The 27,931-nt window shown below is 44.9% G+C and overlaps 1 long non-coding RNA gene across 1 annotated transcript; it reads right to left on the reverse strand.

Annotated features, from left to right (window-relative positions):
- Window positions 1-564: 564 nt before the first annotated feature.
- On the reverse strand, window positions 565-27,839 carry LOC102116198 (uncharacterized). The gene is made up of 3 exons (XR_006689770.3): window positions 27,155-27,839; window positions 26,391-26,471; window positions 565-691 (listed from the first exon to the last, which is right to left on the reverse strand). It is a non-coding gene; the product is annotated as an uncharacterized lncRNA (long non-coding RNA).
- Window positions 27,840-27,931: the final 92 nt, after the last annotated feature.

Genomic DNA, 27,931 nt, shown 5'->3' on the forward strand with positions numbered 1-27,931 from the left:
GCACTGGGAAGAAAACTATCTGAGTGAAGACAGGATGATGGTGATGGATATTGTAGGTTCGAGCCACCAGGTGAGACCTCTCCCTGAGGTGGCTTCTATGCAGACCCCTAGATGAAGCGGATGCTCAGGCTGTGAGGAAGAGCTGTCTGGGTGACGGGAACAAGTGCCAAAGTCTGGCAGCTACAACATGCTTGGAACATTTGAAGACCAGAAAGAGGGTCTTTGTAGCTACAGCAGAGTAAGAGAGAGAAATTAAAGAAGACACTAAGGTCAGAGAACTGGTCCTCATTGTCCATTGCTCCATTGACCTTGGCTTTAAGTATTCGCCTGCAGTCTCCAGAGAAACAGGAAGAACAGGATATGTAGACAGAGATATTAAACCACACTTAGAGATAGAGATGGAGACAGAGATAGAGATGATAGAGATGGTGATGAAGATGGAGGTAGAGATGGAGATAAAGAGGTAGAAGTAGAGGTAGAGGTAGAGAGAGACATAGAAATAGAGAGAGAAATTAAAAAACACTTACTTTAATGTATCTGCTCATGAAATTGTGGGGCTGGCCAATTCTGACATCTTCAGGGCGGGTCAGCAGGCTGCAAGTGCTCAGGCGGGAGCTGATGATGCTGCAGTCTTGGGGAAGAATTTCTTCTTCCTCAGAGAAACCTCAATTCCACTCTTTAGGCCTTTTAACTGATCAAATGGGGCCTATTCAGTTTACTGAAGGTAATCTCCTTATCTTAAGTCAACTGATAGTAGATGTTAGCCCATCTACAAAATCCCTTGAGAGCAACACCTAGATGAGTGTTGGATTGAGTAACCGGGTGCTACAGCCTGGCCAGGTGGACACATACAACTCCCCACCACAGGCTCTTTGAGCTCCTGCCTTATTCTCCATCACATGCCTCTGCTTTTGGCATCCTCTCTGTGCATAGCTCCAAGTGCGTCTCCTACCATAATGACCAGTATGGGGTCTGGCCTAAGGATACAGTACAGATGTTACTGCTATTATTTTGTTAGTCACCTTAAATATTTTTAGAAGAGTGATGATATTTTTCAAAATAAAACGTATGATTTCCATGTCCCTATCTGGGTTCTGAGATGTTTAGATTTCAGCGAGAGGAGTTTGGCAGACTTGCCCCATCTCCTCCAATGCTACCAGAGCACTGATGGATGAAGGATTGCCCTGTGAACCTCTGACTCATCTGCTTGTTCTCTGAGCTTTTCCATAGAGCAGAAAGACAGCTCTAGACTGAGTCAGAGCCAGAGAGGGCTGTGGCATTATCCTTAAAGACACAGCATCCATGAATGTGTCTCCACACCCCATCCCCAGCCTATATGCCTTTGGGGAGAAAGAGTGCTAAGCCCTCTCTATGAGGCTGCCCCAAGTCTTTCTAGGCGGGGCTCTCTCTGACTCCACTTCACCACATCAGGCATTTGCTGTTGAATGAATAATCCTAACCCCAGCTCTGGTCTTGACAGCCCTTACTCAAAACTTCAGCTCTCTGTGGACTTCAGGAAGGAAGACCAACTCCACAGCATGGCTTTGGAAAGCCTCCATGATTGTCCCAACCAAAACTCCTGCAGCCTCCCCCCCGGCTCCAGATTCTTACACATCCCTGAGGGTCAGGTGACACCTGTGTCCTCCAAGGTCCTGACATTCCCACCTCCCTCCCTCTGCTCAAACCCCTTCATCCACTGGAAGATGCTGTTTTCTTCATTTAAATATCCTTAAGAAAATTCTATTCTGTTGCAAGAAAAAAGAAATAAAATGTATAATATTACAAATGAGAATATCTGTCCAACAAATATCACCATTAGGAGAATGAGAGAGCGACCCACAGAATGGAGAACATATTAGCAATAATATCTTCAACCAAGAACTAATATCCAGAATATATAAAGAACACTTACCAATAAGAAAAAGGTAGAGTACCCAATCGGGAAAAAAACAGGCAAAAGACCTGAACAGGTACTGTACCAAAAGAAAGAGCAGGAAGGCCAGGTCAGAAGGCCAGAATGTTAGGAGGCAAAAGGCCAGGCCAGAAGGCTTGCCAAGAAGGCCAGAAGGCAGAAAGCCAGGAGGCCAGGCCAGAAGGAATAGGGCCAGAAAACAATAGGTCAGTCCAGAAGATCAGAATGCCTGAAGGCCAAACCAGAAGCCAGACGGCCAGAAGATCAGCAAGCAGAAGGCCAGATGGCCAGAAGGCAGAAGAGCAGGACAGAATGCCAGAAAGCAGAAGGCCAAGCCAGAAAGCAAGAGGGCACAAGGCCAGAAGACAGCAGGCCAGAAGGCCAGAAAACAGAAGGCAAGGCAAGAAAGCATAAAGTCAGGCCAGAGGACAGAACACCAAACAAAAGAAGGCCCGGAGTTCCAAAAAGTCAGGAGGCCAGAAGACAGAAGGCCAGAAGAAAGGACAGGCCAGAGAGCCAGAAAGCCAGAGCCAAGAAGACAGAAGGTCAGGAGGTCAAAGTCAGAAGGCCAGGCCAAATGGGCAGAAGGCCCGAATGCAGGAGGCCAGGTCAGAAAGCCAACAGGCAAACAGTACGAAGGCACAGGACCAGGGAATAAGGCAGAAGGCCAGGACACAAGGCCAGAAGGCAGCAGGTCAGATGCCCAGAAAGCAGAAGGCCAGGCCAGATGGCAGAAGACCAGAAGAAAGAAGGCCAGGCCAGTGAGCCAGAAAGGCAAAGGCAAGAAGATAGAATTCCAGAAGACAAAAGTCAAAAGGCCAGAAGGCAGAAGGCCAGGCCAGAGAAACAGGCCAGGAGACAGGAGGCCAGAAGACCAGCAAGCGGAGGCCAAGCCAGCAGAGGAAGGAAGGAAGAAAGTGAGAAGGCCAAAGGCCCGGCCAGACAGCCGGAAGGCAGATGGCAAGATGGCCAGAGGCAGAAGACCGGGGAGGAAGGCCAGAAGGTAAATAGGAAGCAGGCCACAAGGCCAGAAAACAGAAAGCCAGGCAAGAAGGGCGAAAGCCAGGCCAGAAAACAACACACTGAAAGGAAGAAAGCCAAGCTGGAGCGCCAGAAAGCCTGAAGGCCAGAAGAAGGACAGAGGAACGAAAGGTTGCAGGCCAGAAGACCAGGAAACAGAGCACTGGGTCAGAAAACAGGAGGCCAGAAAACAACATGCCAGATGACCAGAAAACAAAAGGCAAGGCAAGAAGGCAGAACAGGAGGAGGAAGGCCAGGCGAGAGCACCATTAAGCCAAAGGCCAAAAGGAAGAAGGCAGGCGGCCAGGAGGCAGAAGGACAGGCCAGATGGCCAGAAAGCAGAAGAAGGCCAAAGCCAAAAGAAAGCCAAAGCCAGAAGGCCAGAAGGCAAAAGGCCAGGCCACATGAGCAGAACAACAGAAGCCAGAAGGCCAGAGGCCAGGCCAGAGAGAAGAGGGCCAGAAAACAAAAGACCAGGCAAGAAGGCAGGAATGCCAGAAGGCAGAGGGCTGGAAGGCCAACAAGCAGAAGGCCAGGCAAGAAGGCAAAAGCCGAGGCCGAGTGGCCAGAGGTCAGCAGGCTGAAAGCTAGGAGGCCAGAACGGCGATAAGAAGGCGGCCAGTCCAGAAGACCAAAAGTCCGAGAGCCAGAAATCCAAAAGGGAGAAAGCCAGGAGAAAAAAAAAAAAAAAGAAAGAAAACAAACAAAAAGGCTAAATAGGCAAAAGGCCAAAGGCCAGGAGGCAGAAAGCCAGAAGGTAAGAAGGCAGAAGACCAGGCTAAAAGGCCAGAACCTATAAGGGGTAAGAAAGCGGAAGACCAGGAGAGAAGACAGAGGCCAGAACGGCAGACGGCAGAAAGCCATGCTAGAAGACAGAATGCCAGGCCAGATGGCCAGAAGACAGAAAGCCACAAGGCCAGGTCAGAGGGAAGAAAAGGAAAAGCCATGTCAGAAGGCCCGAAGGTAGAAAGTTAGAAGACCAGCAAGCAGAAGGGCAGAAAGGAAACAAGAAGGTGAGCAGGCTGGAGGCCTGGCCACATAGCCAGAAGGCAAAATATCAGGCCAGAAGGCCAGGAGGCAGAAGGTCAGGGAAGAATGTCAGAAGGTCAGTGGGCAGCAGGCCAGAAGGCCAGAAAACAGAACACCAGGAAAGAATGCAGAAGGCCAGGGAAGAAGGCCAGAAAAAAGTAGACAACGGAAGAAAGCCAGAAAACAGAAAATGAGGCAAGAAGGCAGAAGGTCAGACCACAAGAGAGAATACCAACAGGAAGAAGGCCAAGCCAGAGTGCCAGAAAGCCAGAAGGCCAGAAGGTTAGAAGGAGGAAGGCCAGAAGAAAGAAAAACAGAAGGCTGAAAGCCAAGCCAAATGAGCAGAAGGCCAGAGGCCAGGCCAGAGAGATGGAGGCCAGAAAACAAAAGACCAGGCCATAAGGCAAGAATGCCAAAAGTCAGAAGGCCAAGCCAGAAGACAGAACACTGAAAGGAAGACAGACGGCCACGCCGGAGCACCAAGAAGCAAGAAGGCCAGAAGACCAGCAAGCAGAAGGCCAGGAAGGAAGCAAGAAGGTGAGATGGCCAAAGGCCTGGTCAGACTTCCAGAGGGCAGAAGACCAAGACAGAATGCAAGATGGCAAAAGGCCAGACCAGAAGGCCAGAGGGTAGAAGGTCAGGTCACGTGGCCAGAAGGCCAGCAGGCAGAAAGCCAGGGAAGAAGGCCAGAAGCAAAAAGACCAGGGAAGAAATCCAGAAGGCCAAGACAGAAGGTCAGAAGGTCAGAAGACAGCAGGTCAGAGGCCAGAAAACAAAAGACAAGTCAAGAAGGCAAAAGGCTAGGCCAGATGGGCAGAAGACCAGAAGGCAGAGGGCCAGAGGCCAGGCCAGAGAGAAGAGGGCCAGAAAAACATAAGGCCAGTCCAAAAGGCCAGAATTCCTGAAGGCAGAAGGCCAGAAGGCCAGCAAGCAAAGGCCAGGCAAGAAGGCAGAAGCCCAAGCCAGATGGACAGAGGTGAGCAGGCTGAAAGTCAGAAGGCTAGAAGGACACAACACAGAAGGCCAAGCTAGAGAAAAGAGAGCCAGGAAAGAAAAAGCCAGGCCAGAAAAGGCCAGAAGTCAGAAAGAAGGCAAGACCAGAAACACAGGCCAGAGGGCAGAAGGCCAGAAGAACAGCCAGCAGAAGGCCAGGAAGGAAACAAGAAGAGAGAAGGCCAAAGGCCCAGTCAGCTACCCAGAAGACAGAAGGCCAGATCTCAGAAGGCAAAGACCAGGACACAAGGCCAAAAAGCAGAAGGCCAGAGAGCAGAAGGCCAGGCCCCAAGGTCAGATGGCAGGAGGCCAAAAAGCCAGGGAAGAAGGCCAGAAGGTCATTAGGCAGGAACAAAATACAGAAGGCCAGGCAAGAATACAGAAGATAAGCCAAGAAGCCAGAACAACAACAGAAAGATAGTAGATGGTCAGGCCGGAGCGCCAAAAAGCCAGAAGGCCAGGCCAGATGAGCGGAAGGCAGAAGGCCAGAAGGCAGAAGGCTACAAGGCACACAAAAAAAAGACCAGAGGACAGAAGGCCATAAGCCAGAAGGCCAGGAGGCCAGAATGCAGAAGGCCAGGCCAGGGGCAGAAGGGCAAATGACAAGAAAGCAGAAGGCCAGAAGGACAAAAGCCAGAAGGCCAGAAGGCAGAGGGCCAGAAGGGAAAAGGACAGAAGGCAGAAGGACAGAAAACAGAAGGCCAGGCCAGAAAGCAGAAGACCAGAAGGAAGAAGGCCAGGCCAGAAGACCAGAGGGCAGAAGACCAGGGACAAAGGCCTGAAGGTCAGTAGGTGAGAAAATAGAACTCCAGGCGAAAACGCAGGAGCCCAGGCCAGAGGGCAGAACACCAAAAGGAGAACACAGAAAGGAGGATGGCCAAGGAGGTTAGAAGGAAGGACAGGAGGACGGAAGGCCAAAGACCAGGCCAGATGGGCAGAAAGCCAGAAGGCAGAAAACCAGAGGCCAGGCCAGAGAGAAGACTGCCAGAAAACAAAAGGCCAGGCCAGAGAGCCAGAATGCGGGAAGGCACAAGTCCAGGCCAGAAGACAGAACACCAAAAGGAAGACATCATGCCAGAGCTCCAGAAAGCCAGAAGGCAAGAACACAGAAGGCCAGGCCAGATGGCGGTAGGCCACATGGCTAGAAAGCAGAAGGCCAGAGGCCAGAGGCAGAAGGCCTGAATGACCGGAGGCCAGAATGCAGAAGGCCAGGCCAGAAGGCAGAAAGCCAGATCAGATCATCAGAAGGCAGAAGGCCAAGTCAGATGGTCAGAAGGCAGAAGTAAATAAAGCCAGAGGGCCAAATGCAGAAGGTGTGGAGGCAAGAAGGCAAGGCCAGAAGGCAGAAGGCCAGGCCAGATGGCAGCAGCCAGAAAGGAACAAAGTAGGTCAGAAGGCCAGAAAGGCTGGAAGGCAAAAGGCCGGAAGCCGAGAAAAGAGGAAGGCAGAGTCAGAAGAGAAGAAGGCAGCACGTGAGGCGAGAAGGCAGAAAAATGAAGGCCAGGCCAGGCGGACAGAAGTTTGGGTTGTATGTGAAATCTTCCCCAGGCTCATTACGTTAAAAAAGCTCCACTCTGGTAAGAAATCTCTGCTCTTGGCATGGAAGGAAGAGGCTGTGGGAGGCTTGCTCACATACATTCCTTTATTCATTCCTTTGCATGTTACTTCTGAGTTGGCCCTTCAGGGATCCTCTCCAGCTTAAGTCTCCCTGAGTCAGTTTATCTTCAAATGGAGTGTTACTTTCTTACATTCGCATCCAGTTTCTAAACTTCAGCCCGTCACCTGCATTGCTTTCCGGTTAAGTTTTAGATCTTGTTTATGTTCCAAATGCTAGATATGTGAGGTATGATCAAGCAGTCTCCATTTCATAGAAACTCAGATTACAGTTTGACTTTAGGCCAATTTCATTCCAAAATTCAAATTATGCAACATTTGCTGCTGGGGCAGGGCCTACGTTCATCTCTATTTTCAGGCAGGTGGTTGCGCCGAGTTTCTAACTCATCCCAGTCCCAGGTCCCTTATGTGGATAGGCAGGGTCATTCCCTGAGACTTAAAACTGACGCATGGATGAATGGGAATTTCCTAAAGATATCCTGTGTGACTATCGTTTCATACCTTTCAAGTTCACTTTCCATACCTGAGAAGATGTGAAAAGATGTTTCTTTGAGAAAAGAAACAGCTATAGTGGCATTAGGGGAAGGAACATTTTACAAAAGCAAGCAAGTATGTTTCAAATATTGATCTTCAACAAAGAGTGAAGACACGAAATAAAGGAATATACCAGCGATCAGAAGAACATTATAGGACATCAACAATTAGAGAATATTGTTAAGACCAAAATGAGAGGGAAAATTAAAAGATGGATGTTGGGAGATTGAGACAGGGGAAATCAACAAGGGGAGGGCCAAAAACAAAGGGTACTGTATCAAGTTTAACTCCCGTCAAAGACGCATGGAAGGAAGATGCCTCCCTCTGAGGCCAAGGAACGTGCTGAAGGCTAGATGAAGACAGAGGGAAATGTCTGAAGAATTATGACACCACTGGACAGGCATTTTTACACTGACCTCAATACGACGTTGGAAAAGCCACTCCCTCAAGGACATCTGAGGTTGACATGGCCCCAGCCCTGTCCCTCCTGGGTGGCTCTTCACACCAGCTCACAGGACCTGGAGCTCACCTGCACTCAGGATTTGGGGCAACCTCCTCCCCTCCGCTTCTCCTCTCCTGGCTCTGAGCACTCACATCTGATTTGGAGACCTGATATCCTGTTTGCAGAAAACATGGGCTTGAACGTTTAGTTCTGTGCTGAGATCTGTGACTGATCATCAAGGGCGGGGAGGGGAGGAACACAGCACACATGAAATGGCAATGCCAGGAAGAGTGCCCTGAATACCAGAGACATGGGAGGTGCCGCCCAGAGCAGGAAGGGCACCTGGCCTGGAGCTCAGACACTGGGGAGCTGTTTGCTGATGCTCGTGCCCAGGGCTAAAGATAGACTGCATGGCCAGGCATGGAGGCCTCTACCTGTAATTGCAGCACCTTGGGAGATTGTGACTTGAGGCTGGGAGTTCGAGGCCTGTCTGGGCAACACAGAGACCTTGTCTCTAAAAGAATAAAAACTCAGTTAGGTATCGTGGTGTATGTCTGCAGTCCCAGTTACTCAGGAAGCCGAGGCAGGAGGCTCACTTGAGCCCAGAAATTTGAGGCTGCAGTGAGCTGACTGTGCCACTGCCCTCCAGCTTGGGTGACAGAATGAGACACTGTCTCTGACAGGCTGCTATACCTTCTCTTTTTTACAACCAGGATGGTATTGTTTCCACAGCGGATTAGATCTTATTTTCAAAAGACGTCTAATAGGCATAAGCTCAATCAGAACGCTGAGAGGTCTATTTTAGAGGAATAGTCTCTGCCATGTTTACTACTGGGGTGTCAAACTCCACCATGGTTCACTGAGCAGAACGGTTGTTAGTAAATACTTAACACAGTTTTTCCTTCTTTTAACAAATATCCATTGAGCGTCCAGCATGGTTCTGGGTGTTAGATATGGAGTAGCAAAAAAACCTATAAATTCTTGGTCAGGAAGTGGGCATTCTCATGAGATGACAAACTACACATAAGTGAATAAATAAGCAAATTCTGTCCAGTTAGTTCTGAGTGCTATAGGGGTGCTAAGTAGTCCTCCCTCAGTTGAGGTTATGCTTTTGTGGCTTCAGTTACCTGCAGTCAACTGTGGTCTGAAAATTAAGTATCATGCGGTAAGATATTTTAAGAGACCACATTTACATAACTTTGATTGTAGTAGATATTTATATGATTTGATTGTATTATTAATTTTTACTGTTAATCTTTTGCGTGTGCCTAATTTAAACCTTATCATAGGTATGAATGTACAGGAATAAACAGCATAGAGATACTCTCTCATTTCAGGCATCCACTGAGGGTCTGGGAATGTATTTAAAGCAGATGAGGTGGGGACTACCGCATAGGCACCAGGGCAGAGATGGAGTGGAATGTGGGGAAGCTATTCTAGGTAGTATTTGATGAAGTAAATGAATGTTGACAGATTCAGCCACAGATGCCACAGGATTCAAGATCTCCAGCATCATGTCTCTGTTCTTCCTCAGGGCTGTGTCCAGCAGGGCCCACTCCTCCCTGGTGATGTCCACAGCCAGATCCTTGAAGGACACCGACTTTTTGAAGGACACCATGATTCAGACTGTGCTACTCCCCATCAGCATCCACAGGCTGCAGTCAAGGATGACATCCCTGAGAATGTGTGTATGAAAAGCTCAAACTGACTGGGCGCAGTGGCTCATGCCTATAATTCTCAATCTTTTGGAGGCTGAGGACAGCAAATCGCTTGAGTTCAGAAGTTCAAATGTAGCCTGGGCAACATAGTGAAACTCTCATTTCTACTAAAAAAAAAAAAAAAAAAAAAAAAAAAAAGTAGCTTGATGTGGTGGTGGGCATCTGTAGTCCCAGCTACTCAGGAGGTTGAGGTGGGAGGATGGCTTGAGCCTGGGAGGCAGAGGTTGCAGTGACCTGTGACTGCATCACTGCACTGCAGCCTAGGTGACAGAACCAGACTCGAGGGACAGAGACAAGGACAGGGAGAGGGAGATGGAGAGGAGGAAAAAAAAAAAGGAAAGAGACAAGAGCAGATGAGATGAGAAAAGAAAATGTCAAACTCCGTCAGAGACCAGGCCATGGCTTGGCTCCTCTGGGCTGACTCAGCAGATGTCTTTTCGATACATCTAGAGATACACTCTTATACATAATAACTTCATTATCAGGTCATGCAACAGGAGCTGCAGTGTGAAATAACCTGGCAACTCCACAATAAAGTGCCAATTCTACTTCAGAGTGATCATAAAATTTGTACCAGGAAATTTATGAATTCTACTCCCCTCCAATCTAAATGAAATCTACAGGCTAACCAAGAGAAGGAACACCAATGTTGTGCCACTTATCCACTGTGGTGATGGGCAAATTATCCCGATATGAATCTCTCAATTCTCTCTCTCTCTTTTTTTTTTTTTTTGAGATGGAGTCTTGCTCAGTAGCCCAGGCTGGAGTGCAGTGGCCGGATCTCAGCTCACTGCAAGCTCCGCCTCCTGGGTTTACGCCATTCTCCTGCCTCAGCCTCCCAAGTAGCTGGGACTACAGGCGCCTGCCACCTCGCCCAGCTAGTTTTTTGTATTTTTTAGTAGAGACAGGGTTTCATCGTGTTAGCCAGGATGGTCTTGATCTCCCGACCTCGTGATCCGCCCGTCTCGGCCTCCCAAAGTGCTGGGATTACAGGCTTGAGCCACCACGCCTGGCCTGAATCTCTCAATTCTCATCAGTGAAATGGTTTAACAACTTGTATTAGTCTGTTCTCATGCTACGAATAAAGACATAATTGAGGCTGGGTAACTTATAAAGAAAAAGAGGTTTAACGGTCTCACAGTTTCACACGACTTGGAAGGCCTCACAATTATGGTGGAAGGTGAAAGGCACTTCTTACATGGCAGCAGGCAAGAGAGCATGGGAGTGAAGCAATAGGGGAAACAGCTTATAAAACCATCGGATCTCATGAGACTTATTCACTACCAGGAGAATAGTATGAGAAAAACCACCCCATGATTCAATTGTCTCCCACTGGGTCACTCCCACAACACATGGGAATTATGGAAGCTACAATTCAAGATGACATTTGGGTGGGGACACAGCCAAACCATGTCATTTCACCCCTGGCCTTTCCCAAATCTCATGTCCTCACATGTCAAAACTAATCATGCCTTCCCAACAGTCCCCCAAAGTCTTAACTCATTTTATCATTAACTCAAAAGTCCACAGTCCAAAGTCTTATCTGAGACAAGGCATATCCCTCCCACCTATGAGCCTGTAAAATCCAAAGCAAGTTAGTTACTTCCTAGATACAATGGGGGTATAGGCATTGGGAAATTATCCCCATTCCAAATGGGAGAAATTGATCAAAACAAGGGGCTACAGGCCCAATGCAAGTCCAAAATCCAGTGGGGCACTCAAATATTAAAGATTCAAAATAATACCCTTTGACTCCATGTCTCACATCCAGGTCACACTGATGCAAGAGTTGCCATGGTCTTGGGAAGCTCTGCCCCTGTGGCTTTGCAGGGTATAGCCTCCCTCCCAGCTGCTTTTATGGGTTGATGTTGAGTGTCTGAAGCTTTTCCAGGCACGCAGGGCATGCTGTTGGGAGATCTACTATTCTGGGCTCTGAAGGATGGTGGCCTTCTTCTCACAGCTCCACTAAGCAGTGCCCCAGTGGGGACTATCTGTGGGTGCCTCAGCCCCGTATGCCCCTTCCACATTGCCCTAGCAGAGGTTCTCAATGAGGGCCCTGCCCCAGCAGCAAACCTCTGCCTAGACAACCAGGCATTTGCATACATCCTCCAAAACCTAGGGGGAGGTTACCAAACCTCAATTCTTGACTCCAGCCTGGGTGCCAAAGTGAGACCCTGTCTCAATAAAACCAAAAATGTTCAGTGAGTTGGAGGCCCCAGTGAAGAGACAGCAGTTAAGTGATTATACTCTAATGACATGAGGTAATGGTCAGAGAAGAGCATGTCTGAATCATTGATTTCGGAAGTGGGATAATTCTTGAGGAATGAAAGGGACTAGAATGTAGGTGATGAACTTTGGTGACAAAATGCAAACTATGCACATAACAAAGGGGAATAATGCTCCAAATATATGAGAAAAATTTCACAATAACTCAAATACAAGACTATGTTTTCGCTACAAGGAAATGCTGAGGTGAGAGATCTGCTAAATAGCTGATTTGACTATTGTGCAATGGCACACATGTAAAAAACATCACACATTGTATCCTATAAATATGCACAATTATTACATTTCAATTAAAAGAAAACTTAAAAATACAGAATACTTTTTTTTTTAACTTCAATTTCTGGGATACATGTGCAGAATATGCAGCTTTTTAACATAAGTACCCATGTGCCATGGTGATTTGCTGAACCTACCGATCTTTCATCTAGGTTTTAAGCCCCGCACACACTAGGTATTTGTCCCCCACACTAGGTATTTGCTCTCCCTCCCCTTGTCCCCCACCCACCACGGACAGGCCCCGATGTGTGATGATCCCCTCCCTCTGTCCATGTGTTCTCATTGTTCAACTCCCACTTACGAGTGGGGACGTGCAGTGTTTGGCTTTCTATTCCTGTGTTAGTTTCTCAAGGATGTGAATTCATTATTTTCTATGGCTACACAGTATTCCATGGTGTGTATATGCCATATGTTATTTATCCAGTCTATCATTGATGGACATTTGGTTGGTTCCAAGTCTTTGCTATTGTAAACAGTGCTGCAATAAACATATGTGTGCGTGTGTCTTTTTAGAAAAATGATTTATAATCCTTTGGGTACATACTCAGTAACGGGATTGCTGAGTCAAATGGTATTTGTGGTTCTAGATCCTTGAGGAATCGCCCCACTATCTTCCACAATGGTAGAACTAATTTACACTCACACCAACAGTGTAAAAGCATTTCTGTATCTCAGCAGCCTCATCAGCATCTGTTGTTTCCTGACTTTTTATTTTTTTTTTATTTATTTTTTATTTATTTATTTATTTTTTTTGAGACGGAGTCTCGCTCTGTCGCCCAGCCCAGGCTGGAGTGCAGTGGTGCGATCTCGGCTCACTGCAAGCTCCGCCTCCCGGGTTCACGCCATTCTCCTGCCTCAGCCTCCCGAGTAGCTGGGACCACAGGCGCCCACAACCGCGTCCAGCTAATTTTTTGTATTTTTAGTAGAGACGGGGTTTCACCGTGGTCTCGATCTCCTGACCTTGTGATCCGCCCGCCTCGGCCTCCCAAAGTGCTGGGATTATGTTTCCTGACTTTTTAATCATCGCTATTCTAACTGGCATGAGATGGTATCTCATTGTGGTTTTGATTTGCATTTCTCTAATGACCAGTGATGATGAGCTCTTTTTCATGTTTGTTGACCACATAAATGTCTTCTTTTGAGAAGTGTCTGCTGATATCCTTCACTCACTTTTTGATGGGGCTTTAGATTTTTCTTGTAAATTTGTTTAAGTTCCTTGTAGATTCTGGATACTAGGGCTTTGTCAGATAGGGAAATTGCAAAGAATTTTCCTCCATTCTGTAGGCTGCCTGTTCACTCTGATAATAGTTTCTTTTGCTGTACAGAGGCTCATTAGTTTAATTAGATCCCACTTGCCAATTTTGGCTTTTGTTACAATTGCTTTTGGTGTTTTAGTCATGAAGTCTCTGCCCATGCCTATGCCCTGAATGGTATTGCCTAGGTTTTCCTATAGGGTTTTTGTTTTTTTTCTTTTTTTTGGTGGGGTCTTATATTTATAAGTCTTTAATCCATCTTGAGTTAATTTCTGTATACTGTGTAAGGAAGGGGTCCACTTTCTGTTTTCTGCATATGGCTAACCAGCTTTCCCATCACCATTTATTAAATAGGGAATTCTTTCCATATTGCTTGTTTTTGTCAAGTTTGTTGAAGATCAGATGGTTGTAGATGTGTGGTGTTATTTCTGAGTTTTCTGTTTTGCTCCATTGGTCTATGTATCTGTTTTGGCACCAGTACCATGCTGCTTTGGTTATTGTAGCCTTGTAGTATAGTTTGAAGTCAGGTAGTGCAATGCCTTCAGCTTTGTTCTTTTTGCTTAGGACTGTCTTGGCTATACAAGTTCTTTTTTGGTTCCATATGAAATTTAAAGTAGTTTTTTTCTAATTCTGTGAAGAAAGTCAATGGTAGCTTGATGGGAATAGCATTTAATTTATAAATTACTTTGGGCAGTATGGCCATTTTCATGACATTGATTCCTCCTATCCATGAGCATGGAAGGTTTTTCCATTTGTTTATATCCTCTTTTATTTACTTGAGCAGTTGTTTGTAGTTCTCCTTGAAGAGGTGCTTCACATCACTTTTCAATTTTATTCCTAGGTATTCTGTTCTCTTTGAACCAATTGTGAATGGGAGTTCACTCATAATTTGGCTCTCTGCTTGTCTATTATTGGGGCATAGGAATGCTTGTGATTTTTGCACATTGATTTTGTGAGACTTTGTTGAAGTTGCTTATCAGTTTAAGGAGTTTTTGGGCTGAGATGATGGGGTTTTCTAAATATATAATCATATCATCTGCAAAGAGAGACAATTTTACTTCCTCTCCTCCTATCTGAATACCCTTTATTTCTTTCTCTTGCCTGATTGCCCTGGCCAGAGCTTCCAATTCTATGGTGAATAGGGGTGATGAGAGAGGGCATCTTTGTCTTGTGCCAGTTTTCAAAGGGAATGCTTCCAGCATTTGCCCATTCTGTACGATACTGGCTATGGGCTTGTTTTAAATAGCTCTTGTTATTTTGAGATATGTTTCATCAATACCTAGTTTACTGAGAGTTTTTAACATGAGGGAATGCTGAATTTTATCAAATGCTTTTTCTGCACCTATTGAGACAATCATGTGGTTTTTGTCATTGGTTATGTTTATGTGATGGATTATGTTTATTGATTTGCATATATTGAACCAGCCTTGCATCCCAGGTATGAAGCCAACTTCATCATGGTGGATACACTTTTTGATGTACTGATTTGTTTTCCAGTATTTCATTGAGAATTTTTGCATCAGTGTTCATCAGGGATATCAGCCTGAGATTTTCTTTTTTATGTTGTGTCTTTGACAGGTTTTGGTATCAGGATGAGGCTGGCCTCATAAAATGAATTAGGGAGAAGCCCTTCTTTTTCTATTGTTTGGAATAGTTTCACGAGGAATGGTACCAGCTCCTCTTTGTACCTCTTGTAGAATCTGGCTGTAAATCTGACTGGTCCTGGGCTTCTTTTCATTTCTAGGTTATTAATTACAGCTTCAATTGCAGAATGTATTATTGGTCTATTCAGCGATTCGACTTCTACTTGGTTAAGTCTTCGGAGGGTGTATGCATCCAGGAATTTATCCGTATCTTCTAGATTTTCTAGTTTATTTGCATAGAGGTGTTTATAAGTATTCTCTGACAGTAGTTTGCATTTCTATGGGATCAGTGGTGATATTCCCTTTATCATTTTTCTCATGTTTATTTGATTCATCTCTCTTTTCTTATTAATCTAGCTAGCAGTCTATTTTGTTAATCTTTTCAACAAACTAGTTCCTGGATTCATAGATTTTTTTGAAGGGTTTTTCGGGTCTCTATCTCCTTCAGTTCTGCTCTGATATTAGTTATTTCTTGTCTTCTGCTAGCTTTGGAATTTGTTTGCTCTTGCTTCTCCAGTTCTTATAATTGTGATGTTAGGGTGTCGATATCAGATCTTTCCAGCTTTCTGATTTCCCTCTTAACACTGCTTTAGTTGCGTCCCAGAGATTCTGGTACATTTTTCTCACTGTTTTCAAAGAACTTCTTTATTTCTGTCTTAATTTCGTTATTTACCCAGTAGACATTCAGGAACAGGCTGTGGTTTTGAGTGAGTTTCTTAACCCTGAGTTCTAATTTGATTGCCCTGTGGTCTGAGAGACTGTGTATGATTTCCGTTCATTTGCTGAAGAGTGTTTTACTTCCAATTATGTGGTAAATTTTAGAATAAGTCTATGCGGCACTGAGAAGAATGCGTTCTGTTGATTTGGGGTGGAGAGTTCTAGATGTCTATTAGGTCTGCTTGGTTAAGAGCTGAGTTCAAGTCCTGAATATCCTTGTTAATATTTTGTCTCCTTGATCTGCCTAATATTGACAGTGGGGTGTTAAAGCCTCACAGTATTATTGTGTAGGAGTCTAAGTCTCTTTGTAGGTCTCTAAGAACTTCTTTTATGAAGCACAGTGCTCCTGTATTGGGTGGGTGCACATATATTTAGGATAGTTACCTCTTCTTGTTTCCTTCATCTCTTTATAATTATGTAATGATCCTCTTTGTCTTTTTGATCTTTGTTAGTTTAAAACCTGTTTTAGCAAAGACTAGGATTGCAACTCTGCTTTTTTTTTTTTTTCCCGCTTTTCATTTGTGTGGCAGATATTCCCCAATCCCGTTCTTTTGAGCCTATGTGTATCTTTGCATGTGAGATGTTCTCCTGAATGAATGCAACACACTGATGGGACTTGGTTCTTTACCCGATTTACCAGTCTGTGTCTTTTAACTGGGGAATTTAACACATTTACATTTAAGGTTAACATTGTTATGTGTGAACCTGATCCTGTCATCACAATGCTAACTGATTATTTTGAACATTAGTTGATGTAGTTTCTTCATAGTTTCCTTGGTCTTTATATTTTGGTGTGTTTTTGCAGTGGCTGGTACCAGTTTTTCCTTTCTATATTTAGTACTTCCTTCAGAAGTTCTTGTAAGGCAGGTCTGGTGGTGACAAAATTCCTCAGCATTTCCTTATTTAAAAAGGATTTTATTTCTCCTTTCCTTATGAAGCTTAGTTTGGCTGGATATGAAATTCTGGGATGAAAATTCTTTTCTTTAAGAATGTTGAACATTGGCCCCCACTCTCTTCTGGCTTGTAGGGCTTCTGCAGAGAGATCTGCTGTTAGTCTGACGAACTTCCCTTTGTAGGTAATCTGACCTTTCTCTCTGGCTGCCCTTAACATTTTTTCCTTCATTTCAACTTTGGAGAATCTGACAATTACATGACTTGGGGTTGCTCTTCTCAAGGATTATCTTAGTAGTGGTTCTATTTCCTGAATTTAAATGTTAGCCTGTCTGGCTAGGTTGGAGAAGTTCTCCAGTATAAAATCCTGAAGTGTGTTTTCCAACTTGGTTCCATTCTCCCCATCACTTTCAGGTACACCAATCAATCATAGGTTTGGCCTTTTCACATAGTCCCATATTTCTTGAAGGCTTTGTTCATTCCTTTTCATTCCTTTTTTCTCTAATCTTGTCTTCATGCCTTATTTCAGCAAAGTGATATTCAATCACTGATATCCTTTCTTCTGCTTGATCAATTCAGTTATTGGTACTTGTGCATGATTCACAAAGTTCCTGTGCTGGGTTTCTTCAGCCCCATCAGGTCATTTATGTTCCTCTATAAACTGATTCTTCTAGATTGCAGTTCCTGTAGCCTTTTATCAAGGTTCTAAGATTCCTTGCATTTGGTTAGTCTATGCTCCTTTAGCACAGAGGAGTTTGCTATTCCCACCTTCTGAAGCCTACTTCTATCAATTAGTCAGTCTCATTCTCTGTCCAGTTTTGTGCCTTTGCTGGATAGGAGTTGCTATCATTTGAGGAGAAGAGGAATTCTGGTTTTGGAATTTTCAGCATTTTTGCACTGTTTTATCCTCATCTTCGTGGATTTATCTACCTATGATCTTTGATGCTGATGGCCTTTGGAAGACGTTTCTGTGTGGGGTCTTTTTTGTTGATGTTGATTGTGTTGCTTTCTGTTTCTTAGCTTTTATGCTAACAGTCAGGCCCCTCCTGTTCTGCAGGTCTGCTGCAGTTTGCCAAAGGTCCACTCCAGACCTTGTCCACCTGGGTATTAACACCGGAGGCTGCAGAACAGCTAACATCGCTGCCTCCTCCTTCCTCTGGATACTGCATCTCAGAGGGACACTAACCTGATGCCAGCCAGAGCTCTCCTGTATGAGGTGTCTCTCAACCCCTGTTGGGAGGTCTCTCCTGGTCAGGAGGCTCAGGGGTCAGCGATCCACTTGAGGCGGCAGTCTGTCCCACAGCAGAGCTGGTGCGCTGTGCTGGGAGAATCCCACTTGTCAGGATCAGCTGCTCTCTTCAGAGTCGGCAGGCAGGAAAGTTTAAATCCACTGAAGCTGCGCCCACAGCTGCTCCTTCCCCCAGGTGCTCTGTCCCAGGGAGATGAGAGTTTTATCTGTAAGCCCCTGACTGGGGCCTTTCCTTCAGAGATGCCCTGTCCAGTGAGGAGGAATCTAGAGAAGTAGTCTGGCCACAGCTGCTTTGCCATGATGGGGTGAATTCCACCCAGTCCAGACCTCCCAGCCTCCTTAGAACTATGTTTATGGTTCCCATTAAGAGTAAGGCATAAAACCACAGGGGCACAAGGATCAAGAGGTTACTATGAAAAGTACAGTTGTGCTCTGAAGCACCCCCTGCAGGGAGGATCCTGTCCAGAGAGCCAGGAGGAGAGAGGCCACTGGTCAGCATTCTGGGCTATTTTTGGCTCCCTCCCACCTGCCCCTCCTTTTGGCCCAAGTTCTAGTCCCACTTGCTTTGTCACCCACTGCCTGTTTATGGCAGCTTCCTCTCTGGTCTTCAGTGTCCTCATTGATCTAATGAATACACATCGCTCCTCTAATCACAAATATTCATGCAGAAGTATAAATGATGTGAAAGTGCTTTGAAAATTGTAGTAAGTGAAAGGGCACTGACTTCTTCCCATTTTCCCAAGTCCTGCTTCAGAACCACTCTCCTAGGCCCCCAGTCCCTAGCTCCATCTTGGACCTTTGATCAAACTTTGCCTACTGAGGGGCATAACTACATGGTATCCCCAGAAAAGGGACTAATATTACAGCCCCCATTTCTTCTCTGCTATTTTCCATGATCGCTCTTACATCTAGAAACTGGGATCCGTTCTCTAGTTGGTGGGGCCCTCTCCCTAGACCAAAAGAGAGGGGCACACAGGCATCATAATGGGCATTCAGACATGGTATGATGCAAGGGGTGGGCATGTTATAAATGCTGGGGTAGGTCTGGGCACATCCCACGTACTCATTTGGACTCACTGGGAGAAGGGATTAACTAGAATTCTCATTGGAAGAATTGACAGGAAAGCTCCCTCCAATTTCTCAATTTCCACCCCGCCTGGTACCTGGTTTTATGATTCAACACCCTCTTGATCCATCCTGCCCTCCTAATACATCCCACTCTCTTAAGCCATCCTACTCTTGTGCTCACAAATCCCTCCCCCTTCTTCAATCTGCCAAGCCCCTTCCTCCTCTCCAGAAGCATGTGGATTTTTCAGTTTTCTGCCCTAACTGTTATCCCACTGTGGCTCATACCTGCCCTCCCCACTACCCTACCCTAATACTCTACCTGCCCTGCTCTTCTGCTATTCGTTACAAACCATCCATTTGTCATTGCTCTGGTCCCAGATCTCTTTCTGGAAACTCCCCTATCCATCACCCTAGCCCTCCTCCTAGCCCTACTGGTCAACTTTGGGGTCCCAGAACTCTTCCTTGTGATTACCCAATCTGTTCCCCTATTCCTCCTCCTAGCCCTCCTTGCCAACACTCTGGTCCCAGAACTCTTTTCTGTGACTCCCCTATCTGTCCCCCTACTCCTCCTCCTAGCCCTGCTTGCAAACACTGTCGTCCCAGAGCTGTTTCCTGGGATGCCTCTACCTATGACTCTACTCCTCCTCCTTAGCCCTACTTCTTTCTAGTCCCCAGCCCCAGCCCCGCCATCTCCACCAGACCTGACAGTTCACAAATCTCATCTTGGAGATGGTTTCCCTGCTCCTGGGGCAGTTCTGGTACAGTTCAGGATGGCCAGGACTGTGGGTTCTCAGCAGCCTGGCCTGGTGGACAAAGGAAATGCAAGACGGTGGCAAACCAGCATTCAGCCTCAGTAAGTCACAAGAGCCCTTCTCCATGACCAGGTCATGGTCACCCTACTGTCATCTGTACTTTGCCTTTATTCCCATCCTGTTAATACTCTTCAGAGACCAGAGATACCTCTAACAATTTTCTGTCTCTAAACAGTCTGCTCCTTTCCTCCCCTGCCTGATCAGCCAGCCTGCATGAGCCTCTGTATTTGTTTCTGGCTTCTCCATGGAACTCAGCCTACAGCCACAAAGCAAACCACGGGGCCAGTGACAGAGAAGGCAGAGGGGAGTGAGGAGTGGGAAACACCTAACCTGTTCTCAAGGAAGGTAAGTCCTGCCCTGGGTTAAACTGAGTGCAATAACAGTGACCCCTGAGAGCTCACAGGGCACAAGGCCCCCACTATCAGTGGAAAATCAGTGTTGGTTTTGTTTATGTATTTGCTGCCTGGCTTATCCCAGAATTTATTTGTATTCACCCTAGGATTCTAGAACCATGGTAGAGATGTTCTGTCCTTGAGAAATGTCTCCTGCAGTAGGGGGTGGGGCCCTCCACTGTGCCCTTATCACAGCACAAAGGGCTGAGCCTCTTTCATCAGCTGCTTCTACCTCACAATGGGGAGGGGAGCAGAGTCTGCAAAGCAAGAGCCCGTCCAGATCCCACTCAGATGCCTGCAGGACATGCACTGATGATGCTTACAAAAGGCCTCTTTTCCACTGGTTATCTAGATTCTCCATCAGACAACATCAAGAATCTCAATCAAAATCCCACTATATTTTTGAGAACTTGACAATTGAAATTTATATGGAAATGCAAAAAGCCAAGGTTAGCCAACACTCTCATAAAAAGACATTTTCCCTACCAGATATCAGAACTTAGCATGAAAATTATAGTAATTAAGATAGCATAGGAGTGGCGAAAGCATAGACAAGTAGACAAGTGGCACAGAATTGAGACCAGAACGACACTCACAGACATGTGGACACTTTCTTTAAGACTCCTGCAGCAGGCCAGGCGCGGTGGCTCACGCCTGTAATCCCAGCACTTTGGGAGGCCGAGGCGGGCAGATCACGAGGTCAGGAGATCGAAACCATCCTGGCTAACACGGTGAAACCCTGTCTCTACTAAAAATACAAAAAAATTTTCAGCCAGGCGTGGTGGCAGGTGCCTGTAGTCCCAGCTACTCAGAAGGCTGAGGCAGGAGAATGGCGGGAACCCAGGAGGCGGAGCTTGCTGTGAGCCAAGATCTTGCCACTGCACTCCAGCCTGGGTGACAGAGCGAGGCTCTGTCTCAAAAAAATAAATAAATAAATAAAAATAAGACTCCTGCAGCAGACAGAACAGTGGGGACAGGATTGCCTTTTCAACTAAGTGGTGCTGGGTCAGTTGGTTACTCATTTGGAAAAAAAAAAAAAAATCAAGCGAGATTCCCACTTCACACTACACTCAAAAATCAGTTAGGTAGAAGACAGGTCTAATGTGAAACAGTAAAAGCAATAAATATTCTATAACTGCTCTGCCCATGCATGGCTACTGAATACTTGAGATGTGCCAATAAGCGGAACACTTGCATTGGAATGTTAAACAGTAGGAAAAACCAATGTTAAATATCTCAATAATTTTTATATTGAAAGTTTGAAATTATAATAATTTGTATATACTGAGTTAAATAAAACACTATTAAACTTAGCTTTATTGGATTCCCTTTTCTCTCTCAATGCGGATACTAGATAATATTTAGTCTAGATAATATGTGTCTCACTTCATAATTTTTATTAGATGGCAGTGATCTAGAAGGTAACACGGAAATATATATATCTTCAGGACATCAAATCAAGAAAAGATGTCATGAATGGCATTTACGAAACAATAACCATAAAGTGAAAGACTAATACATTCGACCGCATTTAAATTTTTGGTCTCAAAAAAACAGCATTAAGAGACTAAAAAGGCAAGCCACAAAGAGAGAAAAGATATTTGTAGCACACATAATTCTCAAAATAATAAACTCCAAGAAACTAATAAATGGAAAACCAGTCAATAGTAAAACACATCGAACACTGTCTCCCAGACACCCAGCGCATCCTGAAGCACACTGTGTCCCGAATGAATGAAGGAACACATGGTAGGGAAGAGCACAGGCTTTAAAGTCAGTGTTTAGGCACTTGCTAAATCCAGGGGGTGGCTAATTTCTCAATGCTAGGCATACTTTGGTTCTTTTAAAGTAAACAGTATTACATTAAGCATCTAGAAGAGTCATTCATAGTAACAAAAGGTAAAATGGTGGCTGCCAGGGGCTGGAGGGACGGGAAATGGAGAGTTGTTTAATGTGTGTGAAAGAAAATGTTCTTAGCACTACTCACTTAAGAATGCCTAAGATGGTGAGTTTTATGTGTAGTTTATAACGAACATTTATAAAACTCTCAAGTCACCATGTTAATTAGAATGGAGAGCTACTCCGTCTGAGATACACACAGTTTGGATTCTGGACATCTGCTTTTAAGTAGGGAGAGGTTTCTGACCCCTTACGAAATCTCTTTCAGGGAATGACTGGCCAAGATGAGATTCAATCGTATGTCCACTACCTCCTGGCCTGCCACCTGGCTGTGAGTCCTTTGTGGGTGGTGTCCAGAGGCGGTTCCAGTGACCAGGCAGGTGCTGAGAAGCACAGGCAGGTGAGTTGAGCGATGGAAGGAGGTGGGGTGTGAAATAAGATCCTGAGAGGTGGGAGGGGAGTGGGCAGGGTGGGTGGAGGCAGGGGAATGGGTGACAACACCGAGATCTACTCCCCCTCATGGGACACCTGCCAGGAGACAGCGTGTGATGCCACTGCCGAGAGTCGGCAGAAGACCCAGGAGCAGGCAGGCAGCACAAGGGCACCCAGAGTGCTCCTGATCAGACAGAGCAGCATGGAGGCTGCAGTGGGACACCCGAGGGAAAAGGTGACCCCAGATGAGGTTCAGCAGAACCAGATACTGTGGGAACTCCCTAACCAGACCAAGCAGCATGGAGGCCACGGTGAGACTCCTGAGGGAGAAGGCAAACCCAGATAAGGCTTATCAGGACCAGATCTTGTGGGAATTGGAGAGAACAATCCCAGATGACGTCCATTGGGACCAGATCTTGTGGGAAACACAGAGAACAATCCCAGATGACGTCCATCGGAACCAGATCTTGTGGGAACTGGAGAGAACAATCCCAGATGATGTCCATCAGGACCAGATCTTGTGGAAACCGCACTTCAAAGTGCTGCCAACCCACAAACACTGCATGCAGCATCACATGGATGCCCTCTGCAAGGGGGAGGGGATGCTTGCAGGATGGAGGAAATACCAGAGTGGCATGTGGGGCTCATTAAAGGAGAAGTTACCCTCTCACACCCTACCTCCTTCTATAGACTTTAGGAGCGATGTCTTTGGAAGCGGCTCGCCTACATCACATCAGATGTATTAAATATATTAAAACACATCCACGCCTCATGGAACATTTTCACTGTAGAAATGAGAGGTTGAATATCATTTTCTAATTTTGTTTTTGAAACATAACTGTATTTTGCAGGATTGCTATGTGTTGGTTTTGTTGCTATTTTGGTTTCTTTCTAACAAGCTAAAGGTTTCTACTCAGGCTTCTGACCTCATAGACCTTTCGAAAGCTCAGGGTTGTGGAAGCCTCTGGGCCCATGGTGTTCCCCTGATGAGGCAGCCCTGCCCTCCTTTCTCATCACTGTCCACGCTCCATGGGCAGTCACATCCGGGCCTGCCACATCAGCTCCCCCTAGGCTACTGGGCCTTAAATGAAGCTTCAGAACCACGTACAAAACCACCTCCCATCTCCCTTCCCTGGACAACCCACAGGCACCTCACACTCACTAGGTGGAAAGCCAGGTTACCCTGTACCTTCTTCCAAAACCTCTGCTACTCTAGACAGTCTTGTGTCTCAGCACAAGGCAACACAGTCATCCTCTCTCCCACATTAGAAGCCCAGGAGTCACCCCCAGTCTCTCCCTCACTCCACACATGTAGGGAGGCACAAGTCCTGTTGATTCCTTCACATTTGTCTCACCTGTTCCTCCCTCAGTGTAAGACTCCACTATGCACGTGGAAGCATCTGCACCTCGACCCACATCATTTCACCCTCCAAGCAGCATCTAAACCTGCCTCTCACCGCCATCCTCACTTCCAAAGCCTCAGCAGGGCCCTGCTCTCTCTTCCCTGGATTAGTCTGATGGGCTTTTCAACTACTCTCTTTCCCTCCTGCCCATCCCCTCCACGGCCCTGCCACAGCTCCTGAGCTTAAATCAATCAGCACACATGGCACCTTTGGGTCTGGCTCTGGTTTCTGCCTGGATTCACCACATACTCCCCTCCACCTTTCCACCTGCAGCTCTATTTATTTATATAAATTATTTTTGAGATGAGGTGTCACTCTGTCACTCAGGCTGGATTGCAGTGGTGTGCAGCGCATTGCAGCCTTGAACTTCTGCCCACTTAAGCCTCTGAAGTAGCTGGCACTCTAGGCACACATCACCAAAACTGGCTATATTTTTCCCAACTCCATCCCCAACTCCTGGCCTCCAGCAATCCTTCCACCTCAACTTCAGCTTCCCAAAGTGGTGGGATTACAGGTGTGAGCCACTGAACCCAGCCAGATATGTGTATATATATATATATATTTTAATTATTTGCTTCTTGCTTTTGAGCTTTAGTTTCATTAGTGTATAAAGTCTAGACTGGGTATATAGTTCTGAATTTAAATGCATGCTCTATGACACGGACTGTTCACTTTTTTTCTGAACTGCAGTTTTTCCATCCGAAAAACGGAAATAACAACCCACCACTCCACGAGTCTTTTCAGAATTGAAGATTTGCTTAAAGCATGTGGCTCAGAGGAGGTATACAATAAATAATGTCTATCATCACCCTGTTAGTCTTTACCCAATGATTATGAGTGTTCAATTGTTCTCCTCACCAGATAAGTTAGTTTCACCAATGTATTTCCTTACTGCCTAGTCCCCATGCCTCTGTTTATTGGTGTCATCTCATATCACACAGCAGCTCAGTGATGGTGCTGGCCAATCTTGGTGTGTATTCACATCTGTGTCCTTAGCACTCCATGGCACTAGCTCTACACCTATCTCTGCAGCCTACAACTAATCCAGAAAAAGACCAGTGGGAGTACCTCTGGATCTACCAGATACACTCTGACATCTACCTGAATTCTCCCCTTTAGAATTTTTCACAGGATTCTTACCTACTATATTCCAACAGGCATTTTCTCCAAATAGTCCTTTCTTCTTGCCTTTTAAAATCAGCTGGGTTAGAACAGACACCCAAGCATTATCAGGCCCATGGGACCAAGGAGATGACTGACACAAAAACTGCTGAAGATGGAGCTGACTAGATAGGATGAGAAAACTTTGTCTAGCAGAAAGTGGCTATTGTTTTAGTAGTTTTAAAACTTGCCAAACTCACATGAACAGGATATGAGACTTAAATTGTTTGATCATTATACAATGTGTCATGTGTGTCAAAACATCAAACTGTACCCATCCAGTATACAGAATTATAATGTTTTAATTAAATAATTAAAAAGTTAGTATATTTCAATTACTTTGGAGAACTGAGTGACATTATAAAAAATTAAAAATTTGCAGGACACATTTTAACTTAACTGGCATATGGGATTTAAAACTGAGTACCATAACTTAGGAAGCATGAAAATAAATTCTTCCTGCATGTTAGTGTGAGGTTTTTTTTCCAGCCATTACGACCATTCAAGAGCAGTGAAACAAACTCATTTTAGAGCCACACACGCAAACTCTCATAATAATTATTCAACAAAGTTTTCAAACGTAATAAACCACACTTAAACACAGTTTTACATGAAAAGTAAATCAGATACTTTCCTGATACAATATATTAAAAGGCAAATTCACTGACAGCAGGGGCTTTAAAAAGCGACAACATTCTGAGAGTGTCGGCACAGTGCTGTGTTTTGGACACGAAGTGGAATTCACTAAATGACGCCAACATGTTTAAAAGAACCTCTAGCGTAAACTTTTTTAAAATCTCAAATCTAGAAGGCCCTAATGTATGTGCATGTTTCTAAATACAAAGTAAGTTATCGCCAAGGAAATAATGACCAGGAAGCAATAATAAAGAAAAAGGGATTTATTTATTTTCCTTTTAGAATTAGTTTAGGAATTTCTCTCTAGTTTAGCTAATTATCTTCAAATCCCAAATACTACATTCTCAAATACCACACTAACACCTACTAAATCACACGGCAAGTTTTTGGTATGCAATAAAATAAATCTTCACTAATCCAAAAGGAAGACAGCTGGGAACTGCATCCAGCAAACTTGCTCCCAATGTATTACTAAATAAGACGCTACAAAGATAAGGAAGCTCCGTAACTCCCTCACCATTTGCCCTGAGGTAATTTTCTTGTGGGCAAAGGATGAACAGAGCACAATGCCATCTCTCTGCTCACCTGACACAAACGCACATCTCATTGCTTCTTCTGCTGTATCGTTTCACTAAGCTAGACTAAGGCATAAGTGAAGATTCTTTTACCCTCCTCTCACATGTAAATTGTGTAATCAGAAAAAGGCTAATCAGAGACTCAAAAGAATGCAACCATTTGTCTTGTCTACTTATGACCCGGAAGCCTCCGCCCATGCTTCGAGTTGTTGTCCCACCTTTCTGGACAAAACCAATGTACATCTTACACATATTGATTGATGTCTCACAACTTCCAACAATGTATTAAAGCAAGCTGTACCCCAACCATCTTGGGCACATGTCCTCAGGACCTCCATAGGCTGTGTCACGTCCATAACCCTGGCAAACTAGACTTTCCAAATTCATTGAGACCTGTCTCCGATATTCTGTATTCACAATTGAAAAGCAACTTACAGTGAGAAGTCCTCGGCTTCCTGCTCTACACAGCTAACTTGAGTCTTCTTTGGTGACCCCCGGCGTTCTCATCAGACCTCCCTGGTGGAAGAGCATGTGGGATTATATCATTGACATACACAAGTGTATGTGTTCGCTTTACAGCACAGCATTAAGAAGTCTAAATGAAAAAGGTTTTCTTGTCTTGACAATCGAAAACAAAGGGCCCGAGAATCCAGCAAGTAACTACTCACTAAATGTGTTAAATGCAAAGTGTAAGTAAAATGAGGAGGGTTTTTTTTAAAGGTTACTGCTTAGAGTGGAAGTTAGGGGACCTCAGTTCTGGTGATAAAATCAATCCCTCCTTTGGAGGTTGATATTAGGGTGAATTCTGGCAATCATACTTTATTTGACCCTTAAAAATTAGCACTGAATGCATGACTACAGTGGCACAATACAGAACTCTAATATAGTGAATCTAATACAGGAAGAAATTTCTAAATGCCCCTAGAATATCTCAAAATTATTTGCTAAGAAATGCTAAGATCTCGGCAAAATGGCTTTCAAATAGCTAACTGTGATTGGGTTTTTGATATACTTTCCCTGATATATATTTTTTTTGTCCTAGGAGTGGGGAGATTGGAGGTAAAGACTGCTTTGCCACACTAATGAATATGGTGTTAAAAGTACAGGTGCTAAAAAATATGTTCTCTAATTAATTATTTTTGTAGAAAATTAAATTAAAAACCAAAACTAATGTAAGCTATCCATTTGTATATCCTTACCTTGATCATACAATTTTGGTCTATATTCTTCACCAAAGCATTCGCACTCCGGAATCTCATTATTTAGGTCGAATTCTTCTGTCACTGTGTCATTTACTTTATACCACTTTCCTTTTCCACAACCCCTAGAACTCAGAGATCAGACAAACACATTAAGGTTAAAAACAAACACCCTCGTCCCCAGCATTTATCTCTATGCAATGTCTACAAATAAAGTAGGTAACCATGATCTTAAACATCTAAGAAAAATGTGGCAATAATTATTTCAATTTCTAAAATAACTTTTCAAATTGAAGGGATAAAGCCAGCTACATTAAGCTTTAAAAATTCAGAATGAAATGAGGTCAAAGAACAAAGTCAACGTGTCCTGTACCATGAAGGTGAGTGTGGATGATAAGGGAGGCAGAGAGAGCAGGGGAGAGGCTGGTGGCCAGTGAGCAAGCACCACCTGCAGAGACCCTCCCAACCTGTCCATCATAAAGGAATAGCAGGGGCCTGTGTGTGCTGCCCATTGTATATGATGACATGAAGTGCACAGTCTTCTATGAAGGCACTTTTTTTTTTTTTTGTGGGGACCCTCCACCTTCCTGGATCTATACTTCACCCATCTTCACCAATTTCCAAAGAGATATTCTGCCAAACCATTCTAGAAACTGTAAGGCTCCATGTTCAGCATCCAGGGAAACTATGTTAAAGGAAAAAGACCATATTAACATGGATTAGTAACACAGCAGGACTCAATTAAGTTAGACAGAATTCAGAGGATGTGATTCCCTA

Source organism: Macaca fascicularis, chromosome 10 (assembly GCF_037993035.2).
Source record: "Macaca fascicularis isolate 582-1 chromosome 10, T2T-MFA8v1.1".
In the NCBI taxonomy this organism is placed as follows: Eukaryota; Metazoa; Chordata; class Mammalia; order Primates; family Cercopithecidae; genus Macaca; species Macaca fascicularis.